The sequence below is a fragment of the Protopterus annectens genome, chromosome 15.part0 (assembly GCF_019279795.1).
Source record: "Protopterus annectens isolate FY-2018-M chromosome 15.part0, PAN1.0, whole genome shotgun sequence".
NCBI lineage: Eukaryota > Metazoa > Chordata > Ceratodontiformes > Protopteridae > Protopterus > Protopterus annectens.
Genome location: NC_056749.1, coordinates 103,652,170 through 103,668,396, shown reverse-complemented (window position 1 = coordinate 103,668,396; position 16,227 = coordinate 103,652,170).

The window sequence follows — 16,227 nt, the reverse complement described above, 5'->3', positions numbered from 1 at the left end:
AGGGATGCCAAACATGACACTACCTCTGCTCAACCATTTATAGGGAGTGTACTATGTGCATCCGACATAGGCAGCCCTGTAGCACCACCCTCAATACTGAGACACCCACAAGGTAAGTGACTCACACATGCCAGTGGGGGGGAACATACCCAACAACAGTTACAGCCAGCAGGATAGGTGTAGACAAACAGAAACAAATGCTGTACTATGGCCTCTGAATAAGCCCTATGTGTAAACCCCCAAGGCCTACACAGACAGACTACAGCAGGCCAGGCAGTTGGATGTAAGATGTGAAGGCTAGGAAGTCAGAAACTAATATGTAGGTTGTTAAAGATAAGATCTGTAGTACACTGGTATGCCTCTAGCTAGCATGATAGGTAAGACTACAAACTGAAATGGAGTACCTGACATACCAGTACAGTCCTAGCAAATGTGTAAAAGTATCAGGTGTGCCCCCCCATCCTACACACACTGATAGTAACAGTCAGGTGTGCCCCCCCACTCCTGTGTAGAAATGCTGAAACAGTCAGGTGCCCCCCCCCCCGCTATGCAGAAATGTAGCAACAGTAAATGCTAAATGATCGATGGATACCCTGCAGACATAGCATGCTATCTGTCAGTGTACAACACAAAGGTCAGCACCGAAGTACATATTACCTGGACTTGATCCACACATGCAATCCAGATGGCCATACTCAGCATGCTTACACACTTAGAGGAATGAAGGCAATGTCAGTCAACAACATACTGAAAGGTCATACTGGGCATGGTCACACACTTAAACACATGAAGGCCATGTCTGCAAACACCAGTTGACCAGACATATCTGGCAGTTGCAGTTCTTAGTGTAGACACATATCAGTATGCACCAGTCTTGCTTTGCACACACAGTGGATAGGAATGCAGACATATATGTAAGGACAATACACTATAATAAGCCAAAGGTAGACAGACACAGATGTGTGGAAGAGTGTGACCATGACAAGGAGCCATCCGGGCCTGTCCCACCCAGCACACAGCCAAAGGGACCCAAACACATGAGGTGCAGATGTCACTCACTGCAGATACTAGCCACCAGTATCTGTCAGCATGACAGACTATGTGGTGCTCGTGCCAGCTGTGCAACATGACTGTACAAGGAAGTAGTCATCTAGTAGCTGTATACATGCACCTGCGACATATGACCCCGTGTGTGCCCGCATGTGGCATGTCAACTCCTAAATGTATGGGTTATGGCCCATGCACACACCGCCCTCCCCATAGTAGTATTATGACAAGCCTGCTGAGGTCATCCAATGTGTAATACACCTTTGGGAGAGCTGTATCTCAGTAATCTCCATGGTGTGTCCCATAACTGTGTACTGATGTAGTGATAAACTAGTTAGGTAGTAGTTCTAACCCCAGACTTGGCAACTATGGGAGTGTGTGTTTGTGTGCATGTCTGACTGTGTAGAGAGCAATGCTTTTTAGGCTACTCACGCTCTGTACAATTCATATTCTCAACTCTGGCAAGGCTGCTGATGTCACTCACCTAGAAATACATCTCTGGGAAAGTCATAACCCAGTAATCTCTGTAGCGTGTCCTGTAACTGCATACTGTTGTAGTTAGATAGGTGTTCTAACCCCTGACTTGGCAACTGTGTGTGTGTGAATCTGTGTGTCTCTGACTGAGTAGAGAACAATGCTTTTTAGGGTACTCGCACTCCTTAGAATTTAAATACTCAACTTTGGCAAGGCTGCTGATGTCACCCACCTAGAAATACACCTCTGGGAAGGTTGTAGCTCAGTAATCTCTGTAGCACATCCTGTTACTGTGTACTGCTGTAGTGTGATATAGAACTGTGGTACAGTAACATCTCCACCCATGACACTTCTGGATGTTTTGTGTGTGTTTTAATGTCTCTGTATGGAGCAATGCATTATAGGCTACTCATTCGCAGTACATTTCAGATGCCCTACTGCGGCATCCCTGCTGATGTCATTCATTGTGAAATACACTTTTGGGGAAGAAGTACTCCAGTAATGCCCATGGTGCATACTAAAACTGCGTAGTGCAGTAGTGTAATAAACTAGTTAGGTAGCGGTTCTACTCCCAGATATGGCATGTGTATGTGTGTGTGTTTGTAGCTCGTATCCTGTGTAGAGGTGGCTGTGAGTGTGTGACACCTGTGGGCAATGTGGAGGGGGTTTTGCTGAGTTCTTTTATGGTGGCTCTACTATATGTCACCATGTCAACCATACAGGTATAACAAAGGTAAATTAGCTGAGAAGCTGGGGTGCAAAGCCATACCCAGACATGTGACATCCAGGCCAGCCAATCACAGTTAGCAATCCAACTATTACCCAGAGTACACACACAAAACCCATGTGTCATACGCACACACATGCCTAGGCAACAGTCAATATGCGGGTAGTACACTGCATATTGGCCACTGGTAGTAACTATGCAGTGATAGCAGTGGGCTACAGAGGGCATGTCACCCTGCCCATCTGTCCAATATGCACATACATGCAGACAGTGCACCTCCACCATGTTCCCAAATGGACACCTGCACCCCCCGTGGTGCCTTCACATGTAGCTCCCAATGGACATACCATGCCTGACAACATGCCCTGTATGGACAGATGACACTGACATCAGGGAATGCTGTTACCATACTATCAATGTAGGTGCAGGGTAAACCTGCTTCCCATTACCAGTTCCTGCCACAGGTGGGCAAGACTGGCACATCCAGTAATAATCTGTGTTTACAACATGGGCCAGACACCCCAGGTACAGTTTCACATGTCACTGCACATGCATGTGGGATGTGTGTACATCCCAGACACCATCCATGTCATGGAGTAAGGAACATATGCATGGCAAGCGATGCACAGCATTGGCCACACACTATAGTCACCCAGGTTACTGGATGGGGGATGCAATATTCACCCGTGTGGGAAATGCAGAAACTACAGGCCTGAGACACAATGCAGACCATTGTCATGTGGCCTGATGCCAAGGTATACCCATCTCCTACCCTTGTATAGCCTGCTAGCACAGTTGACCACCACACACCCGTGCAGACATGCACCCATACATGTCAGAATTGGCACCCTGTGTGTTCGTGTGTGTATTGTATGGTGAGTATGACCACACCCACACTCACTACAACCCCCCCAGGGCATACTGAAGCATGCTGTCTGATGTCTGACACCTCATCATACTCTTTTCCCATACGACCTCCGTATGAGCAATGTGGTGCATGTGATACCTGCACATAGATGTGTTGTGGCAATCCCACTAGTGATGAGCTGCACTCCTGGCTCTGCCAAGTGAGTCAATGCGCATGCATCCCTGTGTGAGTGTGCCTGTATTGACGCTGGCCGTTGTTCATGCAGACAGCCATGAGTACATCACCTATCATATATCTACTGTATTCCTGTTGCAGATGTCACTCACCATCACATATATGTTCTGAGTGCTCCACAACATGTAACCCATGTGGCGCATCCAATAACTGCATCGATCTGTGATAGCACTACATAGTTGTCGGGGGTTTGATACCCTGTGCTGGTAGGTGAGTAACACAAGCATGCTTCTGTTTTACTCTCCCACCCCTCCCTGACATGTATCTGCCTCTGTCTGCCTCCCCCACTCCTTCTCTGGTAGATGTGGAGATGCACACCTGCTTTGCTTAGGCAGCAGCATGTGTACTTTAAGTGATGCTCATGATCAGCTGATGGCCTTTGCATGAATTGCAGACCTCCCCTAGCTGATTGCATGTGGAACAGCTGTGGTAACATTCCCATAGCCAATTGCATGGAAACACACTCCAATACCTAGGAACAGCATGGTGGTGTTGGCCCTTTTCAGTCACTGTGAGCGGGGACTAGATCTGTTGTTTGGCAAACAGCATCTTAGATGGATTGTGGATTTACCTCTAACAACATACATTGTGGAAAGAGGGCAACAAACAGGAGGAGGATGTGCCTGACCTGACTACAGACTGTAAATGCTGCTATACTGCATGTAGTGTAATGTTGGTTTAACAGTGTTTGTCTGGATATGCCTGTCGTACATGTCGCAATACCTGCCATGTCAGTTCCATGTATATGAGGGATCCCCATCTGCCGGGTCATCTGCAGACTGGGCAATGTTCTGCCTTTGGTTTCATGTGTTAGCCACTGTGCATCTATCTGTGGAATGCAGAAGGTAGTGTTAGGATTGCAGTCTGTAGATGGTGAAGGCCATGACAGTTACTGACTTCATATCCCTCATAGGACATATGTTGCAACAAACCACATTTCAATGTTAAATTTATGAGGTTATCACAACAACATGTCTATACTGGCCCTGTGTATGTGCTGTCAGACACACCTTTGTCAACCTTTGTGCATATGTCGTGCATGAAGTGGTGCATATGTGCTGAACACCATAAATAGTGTCATCATATCTGTTAACAAGCCATTGATATTTCAGATTGCTACACATTTTCTGTACAGTAGGGTTATATTTCATGACATAACCTGGACATTCTGTGGCTGATTGTACAGTACTGTGGTATGTGTAGTGATGGTGAATGTCGGCAGTGTGTATATTGTTAATATGTACTTTAGCCTGTGTACAGACTGTGGTAGATGTCATTGTTCTAGCTCCCCTTCTATCTGATGTTACATGCTGCCCCTCTGTATGGTATCATTTTGCCATGCATGTTTGTGGAGCCATACACACACATGTCCCATACCACAGACAGCCATCGGACCAAACTGTGCAGCAGCCTAGTATATGTAAGGTCATTCTGTGAGTGGCACATATGAGGATGATGTTGAAGAGATAGTCCATATACTGTAATATTATGCTATCTTACCATATGTGGCTGTGCCTGTGTTCACATTGGTTGTGGTTATGCACTGTCACACAGGTGTATCTCACCCTGTGCTGTGACATGGTCATCGAGCCTGCTATATATGTAGGTACATATGCATTCCCCCATACGAGATGTAGGCCAGTGTTGAGCTAGTCTGCCTGTAGCCTGCACAGTCCATTGTTACATGCTTAGCAGCTTAGTGTACTTACCCAGTGAGATGTCATGTGTAGATACTTGCCAGATGTATTGCTGCCAGGCCTCCCTTAAAAGCCATGTATGTCAGACAAAGCAGTGGAATGCTGCACAGATGTATGTCAATATATAGTGGGTAGTATGTGTCCATGGCACCTCTGTACCAGCAGTCATTATGTATCAGGGCAGACAGGAGTGTGTGAATCCAAAACCGATGGTTGCAAATGTATACCAGACGTTATGTGTTATACCCATCTACATGGCTCTCTACATCCGTATTGTCAGGCCTGGTACACATGTTGTGCACTAAGGGATTATGTGTATACCTCTGGACTGTACAGGGTGTGTCCGGAATTCCACATATATTGGCCAATATCTCTGCATGCCCTTATGCACTCCAGAGGCCAGTGTATGTAACAGTGGTATATGGGCCTATATTACTGCATCTTGGTGGGGAGCACCATAATTGACTTAGGCAGTTACAAAATGTGGGGGTATCAGGAGTGAGTTGCCACAAGGTATCTGGATGTATAGTACTGTATACTTCAACTATATTGACATTACTTAGGCTACTGCAAGCCTACTGCCCCCTGCCATACAGACTGTTCTGTTTGTCAGTGTGCTCATGATGGTGTCAGGTATGCCTTGTTATGTACCAATTACAATCAATTTGTCCACAAAATGTCTTTACCTCCTACTGAGTTTGTAGAGAATATGGATAGAGGCTGCTGAACTACACGCCTGCAGTACATACTGTTGATTGTTTGGTATCCTGTGGCACAGTCTGTCTCTACTATTGTAGAATTTGAAGGGCCTGGCCTGGACAGCAACAGTTGTGAACCTTTCCAGACTACCGTATTAGTGTAACTGTTTCAAAGTTGCAATACTCTGTTTATATGGTTGTCAGTATCTGAACAGCTATATGACATGGCATAAAGAACTGTTACAGTACACAATTAACAGATTCCTATTTCTGCAAACCTGTGTGTGGTGTCTTTCCTATGACATTTCTATGGGTATATGTTGCAGACAATGACTGAGATTTGTATGGGTGGCCCATACAGTGTCCAGTTGTTCAGGTGTTAACTGTAGGCATAGTGGCTGTTCCATATTGTGTGCACCTCCTACATATGTATCTTACTGTACATATATCTGCATGTGTATGTGTAGTCACATGTATATATATATATATATATATATATATATATATATACATATCTGTGTCTGTGTATCTGTATCCTGGGGATGTTGATGGCTTCCACATATTACACGTCCTATGGGAGGCAGACTGTACTTGGTAGTGTATTGCAGGGTGCATGTGGTTGGGTGTGGGGGGGGGGGACTATTTGTACAACACGTATAGTGTGTGGGGCCTCACAACCCCATTAATGGTGCATGTGGGCATATGTGTATTTGTTAATCTGCCATTGCTATCTACAGATGTATGGCCATATATACCTATATAGATATATATATATCTGCTAACATATATATAACTATGTCCGTATATACCTACATATATATCTGTATACACATATGTAACATACTGTGTATATGTAGACATATAGGGGTAGACACATATATGTGTTGAATTAGGCATTTGCATGTATATATGTGCATATATAGTGATATATATGTATATAGAGTTAGAAGAACAAAATGTATATATATGTCTGTATATATATATATATATATATATATATATATATAAAATATGTGTGTATATATATATATATATATGTGTGTGTATATATATAGATATACATATATAGATATGTTGTATCTGTTCAGATTTTAATATAGTTACACACACAGACATCTAGGTGTTGGTATACATTCTCTGTAATGTTGCATGACAGGACTGGATGATATATTTCTGACAACATTGAATTTCTGTGTATCTGACATGGCTTAGCACTTTAAAGCAGTTGTAAGCAGGTTTGCACAAGTTTGTGCTGAGCTAAACATTGCCTACATATCTTAAGCAATTAAGAAGCTGAGTGTATGAAAATGTAACAGGAGGTTAGCACTGCTTACCTCCACGCACACCCGCTTACAACTGCTCTAAAGTTCCTTAATCACTCTGTATCCATCGGCCCTTGTACTGCATAGCAACAAAATAAACAACATCTGTTAGGCTCAAACCCAGGACCATGCACACCATAGCCAAAGTTATTTATCTCTAAGCCATCTCAGATATACATAACCCTGCTGTATTCACATACATATCATCCAACCCAGTCATTCAACAGTACAGAGAATGTATTTCAAGATGTAGATGTATGTGTGTGTGAAAATATATTAACGTCTAAACAGATACAACATATTGATATATGTGAATATATATATATATATATATATATATATATATATATATATATATATAAATATAAATATAAACATATATCAATATATATGAACATGTACACATGCAAATACCTACATCTATAGATATATATGCCTACATTCAAATGTGTACATATTTACAGCAATGTGTGTGTGTGTGTGTGTGTGTGTGTGTGTGTGTGTGTGTGTGTGTGTGTGTATATATATATATATATATATATATATATATATATATATATATATATATATATATATATTAATATAGGTATGTACGGACATACATCTGCAGATAATGATGGGAGGGGGAGTATACTTGAATGACAATAATCAGTTACACATTTCGAGTACTTTCAATCCTCCACTCCACCCTCTCTTGTCTATGTTTGAATTGATGTGTGAATTGGATATTAGGAGCTACATCAAGAACCGTAGTAATTCCATTTCACGTACCAATCTGGAAGAAATTGAGAGCATTCGGACTCTCTGTATGAACAACTTACGTATTTGCAAACCGGACAAGGGTGGGGGGGGTGGTCATTTTTGATAACAACAATTATTTCGATCGTATGACATTGTTACTAGATACTCCATCTTATGCTTTGAGTTCTAAGAATGAGATCAATAAAGCTTACAGGACAATTAAAGACCACATTGATGAGATGTATTTAGAAGGGAGGATTAATCAAGATCTGTTTAATTACATGTCCACTTTATATCCTAGGATTCCGTACTTTTTCGGGATACCAAAAATACACAAGAATGTCATCGATCCTCCTATGCGTCCACTCATTGATAGTCGTGGATCGCCAACCTATGCTTGTGCAAAGGTTGTGGACCATATTTTGCAGAAGTACATTCCATTAGAGTCACAGATTTGCAAAGACTCGTGGACTTTCCTTTCTAAAATCAATGAATTAAGATATGAAGATCATTATAATCTTCTTACAGTAGATGTAAAGGATTTATACACCTGTATCCCCCAGGAAACAGCAATTGAATGGGTTGGTGAAAGGTTAAGGTCCAGAGGAGCCAGTAGTCATGACATTTCATTAGTATCTGAACTTCTTGACTTAACACTATCTAAGAATTTCTTCATGTTTGGTGAAAACTATTATTTACAGACAGTTGGGGTTGGTATGGGTTCACCATATGGTGCAAGTGTGGCCAACTTAGTTATGGCCCACTGGGAACATCTATTCATTTTTAACAACTCTTCCTTTTCAGACCACCTGGTGTACTACACTCGGTACCTTGATGACATTTTCATTTTATTTAATGGGAATGAAGTACAAGCAGATTCCTTCATTGATTTTTTGAACAACTCTACTGATTTTCTGGCATTCACTTCGACCTTTAGCAGCAATCAGATAGCTTATCTTGACATCTTGTTAACTAAGGATGTGAATGCTTCCTGTTTTACATCTAGGATATATAGGAAACCGACGCACTCCAATACTTTTTTGCATTTCACAAGTTGTCATCCTTATGTACAGAAGCGTGCTGTAGTGAAAGGGCAGTTTGTTAGAGCTGCGAGGATTATCAGTAGGGATGAAGAATTTTATGAGGAATGTAGTACACTTAAAAGGATGTTCCTTAGTAGAGGATACCCCAACTGTCTTGTTGAGGAACTTATAGGTGAGATTACAATGAAAAGGAGTTGTAACATCTATGTCCCACTACTACCAGTGAGGGAAAGGGATAATGTGTTGCCATCTATTACCTCCGCAGATGACCAGAATCATGAGGATGTAAATAGGGTAGATGTGTTGGATGTCCCTAGATTCATCACAACTTTTGCAGTGGATAGTGAAACTTTGTGGTCCACTATTAAGAAAAACTGGCATTTGTTCACAGTAGATTCGATAGTATCATCGAAAATGGGTCCCACACCATTAGTGGCTTATAAAAAAGGTAGGAATCTCAAATCTTGGTTTGAGATGAAACAATTTCCAGTTAGAACTCCAGGGATGTTTAAATGCCATAACTGTAATTACTGTAAATTTATTATAGAATCTAATAGGTTCACAGTCAGTAAGCATGAATTTAAACTCAAGCATAGATTAACCTGCAATTCAAAGATGATTGTATATCTAGCACAATGTCAGAATTGTACTGCCCATTATGTGGGGAAAACTGAACGGAAGTTCAGAGAATGAATCTATGAACATCAGTATGCCATCAGGAAGCTAAAGTCCACAAATGCACTTGCAAAATATGTTTTAGAGTACCCCAACCATCACTTCAAATTCATTGGGATTGATCAAGTGCTTAGTGACACTAGAGGGGGTCCGTCTGCATTAAAATTGTTGGTTCATGAACTCCAATGGCAGATTAGGTTGGAATCTTACCACTCCCCAGGTTTAAATGAGGCATGCTCTATTGGTTGTCTTTTAAGTATTTTCAGCCTCAAAAGATAGTATGTTCCTTTAACAGATGTTCGTGTATATTTCGGTGGGTGAATTATTATAATTAAGAGTTTTAGTTTTGCATATATTTTATTTAAAATTATGTACATGAATTTTTAAAAAACATTTACATTTATTTTATTTAATGTACACATGATGTTGATTTCAATTTTATGATTGTTTTTATGTAAAGTTTTGTGGTAAAGTGTAAGATTTTACATATATTGTAATATACTTCTTTAAGTATTTAAGTCTAGTATGTAAAGCAGGTATTTTCCATATGTCACTTTAAAGGTTCTGTATTTTTAAATTCTGAATGATGTTTATTGCGGTGATTAACTTCATTGAACTAATTAAGACCTTTGTATAAAATCTGATGTGATGGTACTATGAGTTAATTCTGAGGAAGTTTGCATACTAGAGCAAACGAAAAGTGCTTTAATTAAACTCATTTTTTGGATTATTTGCTGTCCTGTTTTCAGTAGCTGCTGGTTTAATTTACTGTTCAATTTACTGAGCAATTTGTTGATCGAGAAGTACGTGGAGTGCCTGTTGGTTTGGCTCATTTTGGTATTATACATCTGCAGATAAAGTGGGAACATAGCAGAAACATATATGTCCACATGCACCATTAATAGGGTTGACAGGCACGAACAACCTACGTCATGCATGAATAGGCATCCCCCCACAGCCAAACACATCTGCCTGCAATACACTATCAGCTGTTGCAGATCCCATAACCAGGACCTTACACGACAAGGGCACAAGATGTTAACAGTACTCCATCCCACCTGTATGATGTCAGGCTGGTATCAGTAACATATCATGCAGTACAGTCAGGCTCATAATGACTCGCATTTTGCAGTCATCTGTTACCTTTGTTAGCCAGAGTCCAGTACTGTTGGCCTGTCCTTTAGAGATGTAGATGCCAAACAACAGTGGTCCCTGGACTGAACCCTGAGGTACTCCACTTGTCACCTGTCTGGAGCTGGATTTGCAGTCAGTTACATCTACAGTTTGGGTTTTGTCAGTACACCATGTGGCAAACCATCAAGTGGCATAGGGATGTATGGCCAGATTAGTAGGTTAATCTATGTTTCCATACTAGGGGATGGTGTTGAAGTGCTTGGCGAGGTCCACATAGGCTTTGTGGACCACCATACCCTCTTCAACAGCTATGCAGACTGAGTCAAAGCAATCAATCAGGTTCAGGAGAGAAGACTGGCCCTCCATGGGCCCAATCTGTGTGAGGTCCAGTGTTTGCAGGTTGCCAATGTCTGTGCTCAAAGATTCCATGATAATGCATTCCATGGCCATGCAGATCAAGCTCATCAGATCCAAGGTGGGTCGCCCCTTGTGTAGTGGGATAACTGCAGCTGTGTGCCACTCAGTGGGCACCAGGCCTGATGTGAGGCTATGATTACACATGACAGTTGGTGAGTTGCCATTTCATTTTGTAGATCATGTAGTACACAGCCCAGGATGTCATCCAGTCCCATGGATGCTGCATTCTTAGCTGTGGATAGTGTGGTTTCTACCTGTGTGGCCATGATTACTGGGCATTGGAACTCATTTCGTATTGACATGGGCGCTTTTGGGGGTGACAGGGGGTTGAATGTGGCACTAATTCAATCTAAGAAAAAAGCTTGTGCTATGCCAAATCCCAGCTATCGTAAACAATCCAAATACCAAGAAAAAACGTTGCTGGGAACTGCTGATGTAACACAAAAATAAAAACTTTTTATTAAAACACAGATGAAAACAGAGTGAGCGCTTTCGGGCCAAAAACCCTTCCTCAGACAAAATGCCATAAGTTAACAGTCCATATTTAAAATACTTAACAGCCAATAAAAATTCAATAAAAAGCCCGCCTATTTCTAAGGGCTGGCTTAAGGTGTACAACATCATTCAACCCTGGGAATATATGAGCTGTCAATTCTAAGATCCATTTTGACTCCATTGCCTCAGTTTTTAACTTAATGTCACCACCTCTCTTGTTCAAAAAGACATTCACTACCACCCTAAATTTAAACTGATGTGTCGGATTATTCTTAATGTGATTATAAAGGGCATTATGTTCATCACAATTTCTGATCGATGAAAGATGTTGCAAAATCCTGACCTTCAACATGTTGTTCGTTTTGCCGATATAATAACTTGGACATGACACACAGTTGGCCAGATATACTACATCAGTGGTCCTACATGTAGCCCTTTCTTTTAAGATTATACTCCTACCAGTGGAAGGATGTATAAAGGTAACATCCCCGTTGATATGGTCACATGCCTTACAATTGCCACACGGAACAGTACCCTTAGATTTGGGTAAACATTTGATGTTACTGTTCTCCCTATCATGACAAAGTATGTCCTTGATGTTCTTGTTCCTTTTGTAGCAAAACTGTGGACTAACCCCCACTATGTCCCTTAAGCTATTATCACTAGTGATAATATTCCAATTTTTATGAATAATGTCACATACCCCTTTAACGTTGCTCCCATAGGTCAGCATGACCCTTGGCCTGGTTGTTCTAACCCTGTTATCAGTATTGCCCCTTTTTTCTGTTCTGGTGGTACTGAGCCATGGCTTATATCTGTTCTGTCTATTTTCTTTACCTCTGTCTACAGCTCCTTCAATCAAGTTCTCCCTGTAACCCCTATCCTGAAAACACTTTTTCAAGCTGATAAGCTCCTGTTCAAACTGTTCATCCACCACGCTAATCCTGGATATCCTACCTACCTGCCCTGCACAATGTTGGGGAAGGTAAACCTGGGGTGCATGCTATCATAGGAGAGTAATGAGTTCTTCCAACTTTACTTCCTGTACAATCTTGAGCTGAAACCATTCTCTGTAATCTCAACAGTAACATCCAAAAAATCCAAAGCTTCATATGAGCTTTTAACATCAAATTTCAAAAAGGAGGTTGTGGAGTGCAAATATTCCATGAAAAGGGTCAGTTTGTGCTCATCTCCCTTCCACAGAATAAAAATATCATCTACAAAATGTAGATAAGTTCCTATATACTGTTTCCACTCACTATTACCCAGAACATAATGTTTTTCCCAAAAAGAGAGAACCAGATTGGCGTATGTATTAGCACAGGGGGTGCCCATGGCTACCCCCTGTGCTTGCCTATATACCGATCCATTACTCATAAAAACATTGTTCTCTAATACCAGTATCAGTAACTCTTGTATAAGAAAAAGGTCTTTCTCAACAACCCCCATACTCCGTAGAAGTCCTACTGTTGCTTCTGTACCATACTCATTCCCTATTACAGTAAACAAACTGTGGACATCTAGGGTGACTAACATGGAGCCCATTATTGATCCTTCTCTGTTCATTTCACCTAAAATAGTGAGAAAGTGACCTGTATCCTTTAAAACATTTTCTATTTTATCAACATACGGTCTTAAGGTGTACTCCAGCCATATGGATAAATTCTCTGTGACCCACCCCCTGCCCGATACTATAGGTCTAAGGGGTGGGTCTGTTAGGGATTTGTGTACCTTAGGTAAAGCCTTGAACACAGGGATAATTGGTTTATCTATCATAAGAAAATCATACCCTTTCCTTTGAAAAAATGCTATTAGATCGCTTTCACATTTGTGAATAAACAGGTTAAGTGCAGGTAAAAAAGTGGGAGTAAAGCAGCTGGGTTTACTTGGGCCCATGTTCAAATTGTTTACACCACCAAAAAGCTTACGTAACATGACATTTCGACAAAACAACATAAGATCCATTACTATGTCACTGTAAACACAAGTCTTACTTGGTATAAAAGTTAAGCCCTTGTTTAAAACAAATAACTGTTCAGCACTCAGAGTATGCCTAGATAAATTAAAAACAATACCATCACCAAAGAAAGAAGGAGTCAGTCCAAAGTTCTCCTCTGCTGAAAGCGATCTAATAGCATTTTTTCAAAGGAAAGGGTATGATAGATTTTACAATTTAAACTCAGAACAAAGACAGGCCCTGGAAGAACTTAGTAACAACTTAGATTTAACAATAAAAATGGCAGACAAAGGTGGAGCAGTCGTGGTACTTGATACCGACTGGTACAATGACAAGTTGTTAGGGTTGTTATCGGAAGGGGACGTCTATCAACTATTGAACCCTGTTGAGGTTAGGTGTATAATAGATAAAGTTCATGCACGATTGAGCTGGTTACATACACACTTTTACATTACACAGGAGCTTTTAGATTTTCTTATGATAGATAAACCAATTATCCCTGTGTTCAAGGCTTTACCTAAGGTACACAAATCCCTAACAGACCCACCCCTTAGACCTATAGTATCGGGCAGGGGGTGGGTCACAGAGAATTTATCCATATGGCTGGAGTACACCTTAAGACCGTATGTTGATAAAATAGAAAATGTTTTAAAGGATACAGGTCACTTTCTCACTATTTTAGGTGAAATGAACAGAGAAGGATCAATAATGGGCTCCATGTTAGTCACCCTAGATGTCCACAGTTTGTTTACTGTAATAGGGAATGAGTATAGTACAGAAGCAACAGTAGGACTTCTACGGAGTATGGGGGTTGTTGAGAAAGACCTTTTTCTTATACAAGAGTTACTGATACTGGTATTAGAGAACAATGTTTTTATGAGTAATGGATCGGTATATAGGCAAGCACAGGGGGTAGCCATGGGCACCCCCTGTGCTAATACATACGCCAATCTGGTTCTCTCTTTTTGGGAAAAACATTATGTTCTGAGTAATAGTGAGTGGAAACAGCATATAGGAACTTATCTACATTTTGTAGATGATATTTTTATTCTGTGGAAAGGAGATGAGCACAAACTGACCCTTTTCATGGAATATTTGCACTCCACAACCTCCTTTTTGAAATTTAATGCTAAAAGCTCATATGAAGCTTTGGATTTTTTGGATGTTACTGTTGAGATTACAGAGAATGGTTTCAGCTCAAGATTGTACAGGAAGTAAAGTTGGAAGAACTCATTACTCTCCTATGATAGCATGCACCCCAGGTTTACCTTCCCCAACATTGTGCAGGGGCAGGTAGATAGGATATCCAGGATTAGCATGGTGGATGAACAGTTTGAACAGGAGCTTATCAGCTTGAAAAAGTGTTTTCAGGATAGGGGTTACAGGGAGAACTTGATTGAAGGAGCTGTAGACAGAGGTAAAGAAAATAGACAGAACAGATATAAGCCATGGCTCAGTACCACCAGAACAGAAAAAAGGGGCAATACTGATAACAGGGTCAGAACAACCAGGCCAAGGGTCATGCTGACCTATGGGAGCAACGTTAAAGGGGTATGTGACATCATTCATAAAAATTGGAATATTATCACTAGTGATAATAGCTTAAGGGACATAGTGGGGGTTAGTCCACAGTTTTGCTACAAAAGGAACAAGAACCTCAAGGACATACTTTGTCATGATAGGGAGAACAGTAACATCAAATGTTTATCCAAATCTAAGGGTACTGTTCCGTGTGGCAATTGTAAGGCATGTGACCATATCAACAGGGATGTTACCTTTATACATCCTTCCACTGGTAGGAGTATAATCTTAAAAGGAAGGGCTACATGTAGGACCACTGATGTAGTATATCTGGCCAACTGTGTGTCATGTCCAAGTTATTATATCGGCAAAACGAACAACATGTTGAAGGTCAGGATTTTGCAACATCTTTCATCGATCAGAAATTGTGATGAACATAATGCCCTTTATAATCACATTAAGAATAATCCGACACATCAGTTTAAATTTAGGGTGGTAGTGAATGTCTTTTTGAACAAGAGAGGTGGTGACATTGTTAAAAACTGAGGCAATGGAGTCAAAATGGATCTTAGAATTGACAGCTCATATATTCCTAGGGTTGAATGATGTTGTACCCCTTAAGCCAGCCCTTAGAAATAGGTGGGCTTTTTATTGAATTTTTATTGGCTGTTAAGTATTTTAAATATGGACTGTTAACTTATGGCATTTTGTCTGAGGAAGGGTTTTTGGCCTGAAAGCGCTCACTCTGTTTTCATCTGTGTTTTAATAAAAAGTTTTTATTTTTGTGTTACATCAGCAGTTCCCAGCAACGTTTTTTCTTGGCACTAATTCAATCTGCCAGGATACTAGCAAATCCCATGGGAGCGGTCTATGTAATGCCATTCTGTTGTAAACTAGAGCACTTCTGGACATTGCTAGTTAGATTCTGGACATAACTATAGAATGCTGTGTGGTTGTCTGTGGGATCTTTGGCAATTTTAGTTACATAACTAGCTTTGGAGGATTCCATGAGGGATCTCAGCTTCCTACTGGGGCTGGTAAGGGAGTTGTTTGCATCCTTGGACTATCTGTTTTCCTTCAACAGTGTCTACCTTCTGTTGTATACTCTGTTCATGGCAGGAGACCTCCAGATTGGCCTGCTTATTTGGGAGGAGAGCATCATGGCTCTATGTGGGAT